The following is a 14,910-nucleotide window of genomic DNA, read 5'->3' as shown; positions in this document are numbered from 1 at the left end:
ACAGGCTCACACACAGACACACAGGCACACAGACACGCACAGACACACACAGCCACACATACACACACACAGGCGCACAGACACACACAGGCTCACACACACACAGGCGCACAGACACACACACACAGGTGCACAGACACACACACACACGCACACATACACACACAGGCACCCATACACACACGGACAGGCACGCAGACACACACACAGACAGGCACACATACATACTCAGATATACATGTATATACATGTCCACACTTACACATATATGCCCACACATAGACACATATACATACATCCAGGTATATACACACGTGCATGCATGCACATACACATATACAACTAGACATACACGCATGTCCATACACATGTATACACTCATACACCCCCACACACATAAATACACACACACACACATACACCTAGTTCCTTGATTTTGAGGTACTTGTTTCCTGTTCTCATAATCCACCAAGAACCTAGTATGAAGTCAGCCACATGGTAGGTGCAAAGTGACAATCGAGTCCATTACATTATTTCCGGAGCAGTCAGGTTTCCAGGGCAGAGCATCCAGCTCAGTGGCCCACCCAGGGTCCACACAGGCACCTGCACAGGCCTACCTCCAATAAGACATGTTCACTCCTCTCACGGCCATCCTTCTGATAAATCCTCCTGAAATTTCCCTTTGTGGCACTGCCTTTAAGCAGAAAATCAGGAGCAGAGTCAACAGAAAGGTGTTACTGTGTCTCTGAGGAGAAAAACATCAATCCATTTTTTTTTCATTTTCCATTGAGCTTCTCATTTTAAAAATAACTGAAGCCATGGTGGATATATTTATCCACATCCATAGAATATACAACACCAAGAGCGAACCCTAATATAAACTATGGGCTGTAGGTGATAATAATGTACTCATGTAGGATCATCAATTGTAACAAACGTCCCACTGTTGTGAGATGTGTTGATAATGGCGAGAGACTATGCATGTGTAGAGGGAGGAGGTATATGGGAAATTTCTGTACCTTCCACTTAATTTTGAGGTAAAATGAAAACTGTTCTAAAACATAGTCCATTAAAAAAAGTGATTGAAACCAAGGCTGGAAAGGTGCATAAATTGTTCAGCTAGTACTAAAAATCATGTCAGCTGACTCCCTATTGTTTATAAAGAAAGAACTGTGTGTGGAGGATAAACCCTCACGTTTGGCACAGCAAAGCCAAGGAGGCATATTGCCCTTATGACATAAGGATGCTGGGACACAGTGAACTGGGAAGCCATTGTATCTCCTAGGGAAATGTCCTCATAGAGGCTCGGGGTGGCACGTGCAAGGATGTTCACTTCAGTGTCCTACAAACAACCTAAATTCTCTTCAATACTGGACAGTACTTAATGAAATATGATGCTTCCATACCAAGGAATACCACACAACCATTATAAAGATGTGTCTTAGAGTGATATCCAACTGATTATTGATTGAAATAAGAAATAGGTAGAACAATATGGGAAGAACAACCCTATTTATAAATCACACATATATTGCATTTATGTAATTAATGCCAATCTAGACACATTTAGGGTAAAATCATACTGGGAGCTTGTAGTGGAGAAGGATAATTTTCACATTTTGTATATGTTTTGAATTTTTGAAATGATAATGCATTTGTAATTTCCTTCTGTAAATTATAAAAGGAAGAAATCATTTACTGTAGATAAAAACTTCACAAAATCATAAATCAATTTTTTTTAAGATTTTATTTATCCATTTGACAAAGAGATAGAGAGCACAAGTAGGCAGAGTGGCAGACAGAGGGAGAGGGAGAAGCAGGCTCCCCGCTGAGCAGGGAGCCAGACGTGGGGCTTGATCCCAAGACCCCAGGATCATGACCTGAGCCAAAGGCAGCCACCTAACCAACTGAGCCACCCAGGAGCCCATAAATCAATTTTTTATTACCATAAAATTTACCGTATTTACCGTAAAAATACTCAATTTTTATTGAGTATCAGCTGCATGTAGGGAACTGAATATGTTACTGCCAATTTCCATACATAATCAAGGAAAGTAAGAATTGCCATCGCATTTCTCATGTGAGGAATCTGAGGCTCACAGGGTTAACAGAATTTACCTGAAGTCATAAGGCCAGGACCACCATCCCAGGCTGCTGGCTCTGTGACCTGGGCTTTGTACACTACATGCTGCCATTCCTCAACCAGATATATCTCTGAGGTGTGGATCTTGTTCTAAGCATCAAACCCTGATGCTCATAGTCGAATATAAGGTTTCAAGATGGACACAGGTGGGCTGATCAGTGTGAAGGCAAGACATCATCCAACATGAATCCTGGAGTCTTCCCATTTTTATTTTAGAAGCTCTGCTGTAGTCTTCTGAAGCTGCGGGCTCCTCCAGGTTCTTATTTTATACCCCTAACCAGAAAGTTAAACAAAGGCTCTAAGTCATTGACCAGGTTTAAAGGGACAACTTTCTTATACCATACACAAAAATAAATAAAAAATGGATTAAAGACCCAAATGTGAGACTTGAAACTATAAAAATCCTAGAAGAGAATACAGGCAGTAATATCTCTGACATCAGCCATAGGAACTTCTATCTAGATATATCCTGTGAGGCTAGGAAAACAAAGGCAAAAATAAATTATTGGGACTACATCAAAATAAAAAGCTTCTGTACAGAGAAGGAAGTGATCAACAAAATTATAAGGCAAGCTATGGAATGGGAGAAGATATTTGCAAAAAAACGTATCTGATAAACGGTTAGTATCCAAAATATATAAAGAACTTATAAAATGCAACACCCAGAGAATGAATAATCCAATTAAAGTGGTCAGAAGACATGAATAGACATTTTTCCAAAGAAAACATACACATGGCCAACAGACACATGAAAAGATGTTCATCATCATTCATAACCAGGGAAATACAAATTAAAACTACAATGACATATCAATTCACACCTGTTAGAATGGCTAAAATCAACAACACAAGGAATGACAAGTGTTGTCAAGAATGTAGAGAAAGGGGAACCCTCTTGTCCTGTTGAGGGGAATGCAAACTGATGCAGCCACTGTGGAAAACAGTATGGAGTTTCCTCAAAAAGTTAAAAATAGAACCGCCTTATAATCCAACCATTGCACTACTAGGTATTTACCCAAAGAACACAAAAATACTAATTTAAAGAGATACATGTACTCCAATTGTTCATAGCAGCTTTATCTACAATAGCCAAGTTATGGAAACAACCCAAATGTTCATTGACTGATGAATGGATAAAGAAGAAGTGATATATATACACAATGGAATATTACTCAGCCATAAAAAGGAATAAAATCTTGCTACTTGCAACAATGTGGATGGAGCTAGAGATTATTATCCTAAGCAAAATAAGCCAGTCAGAGAAATACAAATACTATATGATTTCACTCATATGTGGAATTTAAGAAACAAAACAAATGAGCAAAGGGGAAAAAAAAGAGAGAGGAGAGAGAAAAATCAAGAAACAGACTTTTAACTATGGAAAACAACTTAATAGTTACCAGAGGGGAGATGCGTTAAATAGGTGATGGGAATTGAGGAGGGCACTTGTCATGATGATTACTGGGTGTTATACAGAAGTGTTGAATCACTAAATTGTACAACTGAAACTAATATTATGCTGTATGTTAACTAACTGGAATTTAAAAACTTAAAAAAAATAAAGGGTCTAATGCAGAAAATAAACTTACGCAGTATTTGTCAGATTTTTGCTCCCTCCACTCTGCCAATATTTACTAAATCCTTATATGTGGGTCACTATGCTAGGTAATGGGTCATATAAAAAGGAAATATAGCCCTTACCTTTAAGGACCTTAATGTGCATTGGGAAACAGTTTAAGTTACATTAATTTATAAATGTATTCATCGTGTATATACAAATGAAAATATGTTTAGATGATACCCTAGAACAGGGCCAATTAAAAGAGAAGGGACAGGGGCGCCTGGGTGGCTCAGTCGTTAAGCGTCTGCCTTCTGCTCAGGTCATAATCCCAGGGTCCTGGGATCGAGACCCACATCGGTCTCCCTGCTCCGCAGGAAGCCTGCTTCTCCCTCCCCCACTCCCCCTGCTTGTGTTCCCTCTCTCGCAGTGTCTCTCTCTGCCAAATAAATAAAATCTTTAAAAAAAGAGAGAGAGAGAAGGGACATCCTTACCCTTTAGGAACTTAGGATAAATCAGGAAGTGACTGGGCCTCTATAACATTAGATACTTTATTATTTAGTGTCCCAGCAATTAAAGAGCACTTACTTTGTGAGGGAAGTTTTGCTCAGTTCCTGAAAAATTGATGTGCAATACACAGTCTTTTGTTCCAGGTGACCACAGTCCAGTGGGACAGGGATGCCAGTTGGCAAGGGCAGCAGTACTGTTCTAACTTAGAGCTCAGGCATGCACTTCAGCTTCCACTGGAGTAGAGCCCAAGTGTGGGGCAGGTCATGTGCTATGAGGAGAGGCAGGAGTTACCAATGAACTATATACTACAGGCCACATTCACCCCAAGTCAGCACCCATTGGAGCCGGCCGCCACTCTCCTTTCCCTCTTCTCAGGACTTATCCTGAACACCTGCACCAATGCTCTGAAGATGGATCCCACCCAGCCTGGTGCTCTTGGGGTTCAAATGATCTACATCCTGTTCAGGGGCTTGTCCTCCCTTCCACCGATGCAGGATCCAACATTCCTAGGTATGAACTCAACTACCCTTCTTAATTACAGTTTGGAGTCTTTCTTCAACTGCACAGTCTAGTTTAGTCTGAATAAGCAAAACTACCCCCTGGTCTGGCAGCCCCCAGGACACATTAGGTTTTTCTAGCCCTGAGAACAAGATCCACTATCAAATTTTTGCCATGGTAGAATTCCCTGTCAATTTCATCTCCTCATTATATCCCTTTCAGTTCATTGCACACCTCTTCTGGATCCCCACATTTATCTGATCTATCATCACGATAGAAGGTGATTCTTTACAGAGACTGAACACCCAGTATGAGGGAGGCCACTGTGGATGCTTCATGGAATGCTTGCCCTCTTTTTAATGAACCCAGCTTCATAATGTTTAATAAGATGACTATCTTGCTGTACAGAAATCTTGTCAACATGGAAAAATCATCTTTGCTAACAGCATGAAATGTCTCAGATAACCAACATGAAGAATGCCATGTAACAAAGGCACAAAATAACAAAATAATCAGTTTTTCCACTCAGATGCCTTCTAATACTGCTCACACTTTTATAAGAGCATCAACATCCATAGTAAACAATGCAGAGCTTGGCATGCCCTGATCTCTCTATCACCAGCCAGCACTGAGTGGTGGAGTAAAAATATTTCATTTGGGATAATCTGTACACAGCCATATATTTGTCAATGTTTTTATAACTCTGAGGACTCCACGAATATAAGTCCTCTGTCCTCTTACAGACTGAGGACATCAAAGTGTATGTAAAAAAGGCCAGTCTGATGATGCTTTTATTCCATTTATTGCAGGGGCACTGTTAATACTACTATAGCTAAAGGTCTGCTGGCAGTTTTATTAGGTACCACTTCTGCAGGAGTTTATAAGTTGGCTATAAAACCAAGATCTTTTGGAATGAAACTTGTGCTAAGATAAATATTTTAAAATTGAATGTTTCGATGTAGCCATTTGAAAAGTGATAGCATTTTGTGATTCCTAAAAGCTATTTGGTTCATTAGATTACACTCTTTCACTGTTCTAAGCCATCTTCTCCTTTCCCAAAAATGAGGAATAAAATAGCAAAAACAATCCTCCCAGTACCTCCTCCACATAGAGATGTTCTAAGTCACTCTCAGAAAAAAATACTTAGTCTTAGCACTGAGGGAGAACAGAAATGTTCTCTCATTCATTTCTTTGCTCTTGGTGGGAGAAAAATATTACTTGGTCAAGTGAGGTGAAAATCTAGTTTTAAATCCTTTAGAGAGAGGATGAAAACTTTACCCATCTCCTGTCACAAGTTCCAAGTAATTTCATACTTATTCTCAAGAAATAATTCATCTCCTATTTAAACTTTGCCCGTATCATGGTCCTCTGGGCCTCACTTCATCATCCAGCCAAGCAGGAGGCTCCAAGAAGTGACTTTGAAACACCTAGTGCTCACCAGCAGCTGGTACTGTCAGTCTTCCACATGAATGGATAGATGGATGGATGGATGATGGACAGATGGATGATGTATGGATGGATGAGTGCAACATTCAGAAGCAGGGACTTTGAAGTAAGACAGACAACTTGACTTTAAGCAACTCAACTTTCACCTCTGTGTGCTTAACACTCAGCCTCCTCCAGGAGGCACAGCTGCATCACAGACTAGCTGCACCAATTCAACAAGATAAGGCATGCTTGGGAAACACTAACACTGACCCTGGCTCATCCCAGGCACTCGGGGCATGTGGGCTGCTGTTGGTTGATTACCATCATTATCACTACTATGATGAATATGTTTTTTCTACTTTTCTCTGGCCAACAACCTTTCCTAGACCTCAACACTTCTATGCAAAACATCTTGGCATTTTTGTCCTATAAAACCATTATCATTTCTGGTGATTTCACTAGTCCTCACTGAGTGAAGCCTCAATTTCCCAGCAGGCCTCCCTGGTGGGGTGCTAAGTCACCACTTTCCTGGCAAAATCCATGAGTCGGCAACAAATTAGACTTTATCTTAACCGTGCATTTGTTGGGTACAAAGCCTGAGCTTCAGTCTAGGCCCTAAGGCTTGTTTAGACTTCCCATGGCCAGCCCAGAAAGCAAGTTTGAAGCAAACTACATTTAGCTTTTGGAAGTCAGGTTGAGAGAAAGACAAGACATGATTTTGCTAGATGGGTTTTCCCGGTCATGGTTGTTACCACACTTGGCTTGGAAAGGTGGTATTCCTTCGAAGAATCCCCCAGCCACCTAGATCACCTACGGTATAATGTAAGGCCTTTATCTATTTCAGCCTTTAGTTGGAACATGTCTGTAGGATAGATTCCAAATATATCAGAAGGGGATTTTTAGGATGTATCTCCATCAAAAAAGTGAGACTTTTACAGATTTGATCAAATGTGGACAGACTTCTAAATTATTCAGTGTAAGAGGACGGGCCATGGCTAATTTGACTTTAAAAGCCATCCTGTGTAATTCCAAGCACATAGTATTTAATCAAACATTTTGATGAGTGAACCAGAGGATAAATGGCAAACTTTTTCTGCCTCATTCTATGAAATGAATTTCAAGTCCAACATAATTCATTTCATCAGCTTCATACTTACCTTGTCTTGTCCCAACTCGAGGCCCCTGATTCTAGCCCCTTGGCATTTCTGTGCTCACCTATATCTGTGTCTACCATGAAGCCAGTACTGAAAGTTCCATTTCCTAGCAAAGCAAATAAAAAGACAGTAGAACTCTAATGACCATCTTGAACCTGGGCCAGCAGGTGAGGCCAGCTGGACAATTAGGGTGAGGACCTAGCTTCATTTGTGCCTAGATCCTACAAGGGCAAGCTCAAGTCCTGCCCGCCTCTGAAACCAACCCTGCAAAAAAATGGGAAGACAGACCTGCCAGTTTACTTCAACCTCTATGGATCTGTGAAACTTCTCTGTGGGAGCCCAAGTTTATTTATTTCACTGGTCCCAGAACATAGATAGTTTGCATTTCTACATGATGCTTGGTCATCCTGTAATGGAACACATGAATACACGTGACAAAACAATGGGGATCAGACTTGTGGATTTCATGCAAAAGTAAAATAGATTTCTCTGCCACAAGAGATTCTGAGTCATCTTCTCTGCTTAAAAACAGTGTTGCATAGATTTGTTAGCTGTGACAAATGTACCATGGTAATGTAAGATGTGAACAGCAGGGGGAACTTGGGTGAGGTATATGGAACCTGTAGTATCTTTGCACGTTTTTTGTAAATCTAAAACTAGTCTAAAATGTTCTTAAAAGTTTATTTTAAAAAATAGTCTTAATCTATTTTCTCTCAGGGTTTTTAATATATAGTTTTTTACTTATCAAAATGAATAATGTTGCATACATAATTTTGAGTTCTATACTAACATTAGCATTTTCATGTTGTTATAAACTATTTGCAAACATTATTTTTAATGGTTTGATCATGATAATTAAACAGATGTATAATAGTTTAATTACACATTTCCCTTTGTTCAACACTTAAAAAAAAAAAAACACTAGCAATGATTCCTAGGAGACCTTAGGTTATATAGAGAGCCACATTGTGCCAGAATCTTCTATTTCCTTTCTTGCTACAGCTTTGAGGCGCATGACCTTTCTGGGTTGGATTGCTGACTAAATTTGTCCTCGTTTGTACTGTTGGGGTTAATTTCTTCATAATGTTTGGATGAGAGATTCTGTGATCTGGCTTCCCTCTAACAATAGTACTCAGAAGTTTTTGTCTATCACATAAACCAGGCATTTTTTACAACTCCAGTATTCTTTCAAATAAGTCCAGACATGGTCCCAGATACTGCATTATCTCCTAACACAGTGGCCCTGGAACTTGCCATCAGCCTCCCACAGGCAGCTGAGAAAGGGAATCAGAGACCAAGGCTCTGCTGAGAGATGAGCTTGACCCCAAAGACTCCAACCAGGTTATCTGTATGGCTCTTATGAATGGCTCTTGCATGCAAGGCTGCTGCTCACTGAGGTTTTGGCTACTACACACCACAAGCACAGGATACAACCAGTCTTCCAATCCCTGGAAAACAAGGTAAAACCAACTACTGACTGGATTCAGACCACAGGACTGCTGCCACTGGATTTTGACTGGCATCAAGAAAGGCTATGGCATGTCACAGGGAATATAGGTGATATGTATCAGCCAGGCGACAGAAAATTCCAGGAATATGACACTGTCTCTCCTGCTAAGATACCTCCGCAAAATTGTTTGGTCATTTTGTTGGTGGTGAAAATCCCCTTTCCCCTCACAAGGTAAGTGTGCTGTCCTGACTACTTAAAATGACCAGTGCCAATTTGCTTTTATAACAGGCTTGGCAAGTGTTTTGCCCCAGCGTTAGGTGCAATTTTTGTGTAATAAGAATTATAATGCCAAACTCCTCTTAAAAGCCCATTTTGTGTTCTGCTGATGACTGACTCAACAGAGTCTTGTGATTTAGCTCCTTAATTAGCTGACCCCCAGTTCATACCCATCCTCATTGCCCTCAAAATATATCATACGTGTAATACCTGTGAGCTTTATTTCCTGATGCTCATTTTTTCCCCCTGGCCCCTCCAAATGTGTACAGGATAGAGACTCTTTCCCATTCTGACTTATAATCTACTGTAAGTGTTACCTGACAAGAGTCTTTTAAGTGGAATTGCTCTTGTTACTGCTATAATAAAATCCGTCGAGAAGATGAAAAGCCAGCCATTATGGGCTCATCTCTTTTTCTTCTTAGGTGAGATTCTCACACACAGAAAGTTTTACAGCACATTAACATTGTTAATGTTATCCCAGGTTTGCAATTTCAGTAGCCAGGAGAGCTCTGAAACCCTGGGTGGAGACTCCCAAAGCTGAAGCTGAGCTGCTCACCGTGCCAGGTCCACTGTCTCCCAGGCAGGCAGCAGCGTGGGCCCTGCATGATCTGCTTTGCTTTCTTCAGTGTGTTGTAGGTGACCCTGAAACCCTACTAGGAACCAAGGTATTTCAAGGTGTTCCTGAGCCTGCACAGAGGTGTCTGAGGATGGAGAAGGAGAAATCTGTCAAAGAAAGGGCTGGGAAGTTTTGGACAAGGATGTTGAACAAACTTCACCTTAAGTATAATTGATTTGGAGTAATTGATTGTGTCATTGTGTTAAAAGGATTCTGTGCTCCATCTTTGCTCAACAGAAAAAAGAGCCATGTGTGCCATAGGAGCAAGCGTGAGGGAGGGGAGAGTCAAGGCACACATGCTTCTCATTCCTGAATTGCCTTCCCTTATCCAGGAAGGCAGACTGAACATTTCCTACTCTGCACTCACATGAAAGCAGAAAGTCAGAAAAACGTGACCTGAAAGAGAACAATGAGCTTGTTCCTATGTAATAATAAGATCTATGCCAGGGAACAACTGTGATTAAAGGGTAGGATTGTCTCAAACGGTGCCAAGACACTGCTGAATATGCTTTCCCAGGGGAGGAGAAGCCCTGGGATGGGAGCTAGAAGACCCGAATTCTCATTTTCTCATCTTTTCATTTTATTCGGCAACAGCTTTATGAGCATGCAATGTGCCAGACATGAATGTAGAGAATAAGACACAGTCCTGGCTTCAAAAAATGGCTGGGCTGATTTTATTTTCATTCTTCTTACCACCAACCATCTACATTTTCACTTAGGACAACATCTAGGCTTCTGTATCCTCTCAGCAGGAATATATCATGGACCAGCTTGGGTCAGACACTAGGCCAGGAGTGGCAGACCCAGAGTGCAGCAGGCAGCATCCTAACTTTCCAGGGCTTAGAGTGGGAAGGCAAGGAGGTGCTCCCAGAGGCGTCAGTGGTAAGGCATAGTGAGATGCAGAAGTGGGGGCACTCTTGCTTGGGGACAGTTGGGGATGGTGTTCAAGAATGGCTTGTCAAACTGAATTGTAAAAGGTAGAATCAGTACTCTCCAAGCAGGAAGGACATTGTCAGTGGGAAGAGAGGTTTAAGCAAAGATCCAGAGGTGAGGGAATGCATCAGGCATGTGCCACCTTGCACATATTTTTGTTCCAGCTTACTGCTGGTTATGAGCTACACTGAAATCAAAGGACAGCCTGGAGAGGTAGGCAGGGTCAGACCTGCAGGCACCTTGCGCCTTGCTCAGAATGTGTGACTTCATCTTGAATGGCAGAGTGCAGTCACATCTTGACTTAGAAAGCATCCTTATTCACAGCATGGAAGAGTCAGGGCTGGAGGGTAGCACTGGAGGCAGGCAGACCCAAAAGTGCCCATGGCTACAGTCCAGAGTGGGCAGCAGGAGGGTCACATTCCATCATCTGGCACAGGGCCTGGCACACAGCAATCGTTATTGAGTTGATGGACTCATGAAGAAGAAGTGGGTCAGTGAGGTGACACTGGCAATAGAAATGGGGAGTGGACAATGGCCCTATCACTATAATCAACTGGAAGGTGGAGCTGAGGATGGAAGAGCCATTAAGGAGCCCTCCCCTTCCTAAGCTTCTCTTTCTTCTTTGCGGAATAATAATGCAGGTCTAAATGTTTTCTATTGTTCCCTCAGATCCAATGTCCTGTCACTGGCTAAGCAAAATGTTGGTTGTCTGCATGAATTAGGAGATGTTATTTGGCTGACAACAACTTGCACACACTCGACACATAGAAAAAAGCTCTCTAAGTCAAAACGTCTCAAACTCTACACCCATAAGAGCCACACAGATGATGGGGACCCACAGCAGAACAGGTGTGAGGTGTCCTGGAGAACATGCTTGTCTGACAGTGCTGATGGTCCACACATCCAGGAGCATTGCTCCAAATGACGGAATCCCAGGGACTTAAGTAAGCTGGAGGAGGAAGAGGCTGAGGAAAGTTGGATGATTTCTACCCTTAGGCTTAAACTTTCAAAGTTGGGATCTTCTAAGTCTTCTGACCATCAGGCAGGGGCCAGAGCTCACATACCAGGAGGAGAAAATCTTCTGAGTTGAAGATCTTCTCATTCTCTTTTCTGTGTCTGTGTTTTGTTAAGTTCTTGTCCATTTTTCTTTAGGGATAAGCAGTAAAACCCTTAAAGCATGATGAATCTATGTGCTTAGCTCAGAGGAAAAGGAGGAATTGGGGATACTACATCCCCTTCTGCAGCCAGGGTTCTGAATAGAGAAACCATTTTCTTGAGGAGAGACAGACCAGGGCATCTTGCAGGGGAGGATAGTGAAGCCACAGGATGGGGTCAGAGACCAAGAGCAGAGCTACTGTGAGTGGGTCTGAGGAAAAGAAAGTCCAAGTGGGGGCTCCTCATGTGGGATCTTCTAAGGGGGGGGGGGGCGTGTTCTCCAAAGCCCCTGGTACAAATCTTGAAGAGCAGGGAGTTCATGTATGAACAACTTCTCAATGCTAACATTCTTCCTTGAGGTCCTTCCTCTGGTATTTTAAATTTACCCTCTTCTTCAATATATCTGCCCTTACACAAGGACACCTACCATCATGATGGCCCTTACAATGTCTCTTTGAGGTGGGAATTTTCACACCTCATTTCAAAGGTGGGAGGGTTTAGTCCATTAGATAATTGCCTAAAATCACACAGGAGATAAGGATAGAGCTGTGGATTGAATGCTGGCCTCCCTCACCAGCTCCCATTACTGACAACAGGGACATCCACATGGAGGCAGGCAGTAGGAAAGGACAATCCAGGTACACAGGAGAGCAGATGGGAACTAAAATTCAATCTCTAGCTCCAAGGAACAAGAATTTTGACTAATCCACTCACCAAATCCCCTGGGGCAAATAGCCTTAGAGGTTCCAACCTCAGGAATCACAGCTGCCCAGCCCTTGCTGACAGCTGCCTATCACCCCATAGCAGGCCTGGGGGTGCCTTCTAAGTAGGGGCTTGTTCATGGCCCTTTGCCTGACAGTTGATCCAGCATAATTATTAATAGCACATCCTTTTACACTCAAAATTATTCTGGTTTGGAGATAAATCATAGGTTTATCCTGCTCAAAGGGAAAGAAGCCACCAGCCAACCTTCCTGCTTTTGCAAGAGCTAGCTTCCTGCTGGTGGTCTTGCCTCCTAGAAGCTGGGACGACTCCTCTCCATGACACATGGGTTCACATTTTACCAGTGTCTACACCAGAAGCAGGAGTACCTAGTACCTAGTCTACATGCACAGGTTATGTCCTAATGTGTCCTATTCCTCATTCAGCCTAAAACAACCCTTCCCACTCATCACCTGGTTAGGTGTCCTTGGAGGTCCTTATCCTCAACTCTATCCAGCTGTCTCCACACTTGTCATTGTTGGGGTCAGGGCTCCCTCACTATGAACTCAGAGTCTCCCCTTCATGGGACCCATCCCTGCTGGATATAATGCATGTATGGAGGGACCCAATGCTTTACTCATCAAATCACACAGAGTCTAACACACGGTAAAAGAATAGCAAAGGTCTGTTGAGTGGATGAATGAATGAATATCTCTTTGTGTCTTCTGTTCTTCAAAAGGCTGGAGCCATTTCTCCCTTCTTTTTGTCCCCAGCACCCACATAAGCACCTAAGACAGAGTGTGCAGCCAGTAAACATCTGCTGAATTACCTGACACCTAACCTGAGCCAGGAACTGCTATTTGCACCTCAAGCCCATCTCAGGCAGAAACTTCTTCCTTGAGCCAGAATCATCTTGGTCTCATGAGCAGATCATCACTTAGCATTAGCAGTCAGAAAACCAGGGCTGAAGGATTTTCTCTACTACTTGGGAGCTGTGCAGTTTAGGAAAAATCACTTGTACTTTCTAGACCTCAGCTATAAAAGGTGAGGAAAATATGACTTGATTTACTCCCAGATGGCATAAAGATTCATACTATCCCCCATCCCACCCACAGCCCCCTGCCAAATCTTCTGTAGCTTTCTGTTGCTCACAAGATAGCTGGACACAAAGGATAAGGCACAGGATCTACAGGTCCCAACTCTTCACCCTTGCTCTCAGCTCACATGGCCTCCTGCCCAGGGGCCTCTTCTCTTCCACGCTGGAAACAAGCCCCCTCTATCCTTAAATGCTTGGCCTGCATGCTGCTGTCGTCCACTGAGGTGAACTTTGTATGTTCTTCACACCTGGAAGTGACTCAGCCACTTATCACATGTGGCTAGCACTGCACCTGTCCCTTAGTGTGTGCTCTGGGGAGACTGCCACGGAGCCATGTATAGGTCATCAGGCCCCACAATGCAGAGGACTCTGGGCATTACAGGTGTTCAGTAAGTCCTTGCTAACTGTAATCTCCAGTTGAGTTCCTTGTTTGAGTTCATCTTCCCCAACCCCCTAATCAAGAACAATGAGGTTCAGAGAGGACTGACCCTCGGTCACATGCAAGTCCCAGGCAGGGTGGGGCCACACCCAGGCCTCCTCACACTGCAGCCTCGTTCAAATTCACCATAGGGCCTTTTGTTCTCTATAAAAAATTTAGAAATTATTGATCAAAGCTCTCTGAACAATTACTTTTATTATAGATTTCATGAGACACTGCCTCTTTTTTTTTTCCTCTCCTCATTTGACTTCTAGTTCAATTTCTTAAATGGATTATTTGTTAGGAAAAAATAAACACTGCACAACATAAACTGCAAAGCAGCACCATGATTTGCAACAAGAAGAATCACTTTGAGCAGCACTAGCTTCCTTGAGCAATAGCTATCCAACACTCACAGTGAAAGAGGACGTGAGAAAGTCAGGCTGAGTGTCCCTGGACCCTGATGGCATTCCTGAGAGCACTGTGCCCTGAAGGTATGAGGGACTGCCATCATTCACAGAGCATCCTTCATTTACAGGTAGTGAAACTGAGGCTCGGAGAGTGTTGGGGCGTGTCCAAGGTCACAGAAGGTGAGCACAGACCCAGATGCTCAGGTGTTCTCCATGACATTCGGGGCCAGTGAGTGATACAGGGCAGCAGGTTAGTGCCTTCAGGAAGGAAGGAGATGAAGGCCCAGACAAGCCTCAGGTCGCTGGAAGTGTCAATCTCTTGAACTGTTGTTTGAACCCATGTTGTCATGTTCTTTCCCACCGCAGAGGGCAGTGGGGAAAGTGTTGCCAGGGATTTTGGGCTGGGAAGGAATCATCCTACAGACAGGGATGGAAAGGTAGATCCACCCCATACTTCAGAAAGAAGACATTCCAGGGCCTGCCTTGGGCCTCTCCTGGGATACTCATTACAGACACAGATGGACATGTCTGCGCCCCTGACCCCATACTTCCCAGCTCACCTT

This window comes from Mirounga leonina, unplaced genomic scaffold, assembly GCF_011800145.1.
Source record: "Mirounga leonina isolate KUSES-001 unplaced genomic scaffold, KU_Mleo_1.0 Mir_151, whole genome shotgun sequence".
NCBI classification, from domain to species: Eukaryota; Metazoa; Chordata; class Mammalia; order Carnivora; family Phocidae; genus Mirounga; species Mirounga leonina.
This window is presented reverse-complemented; position numbering follows the sequence as displayed.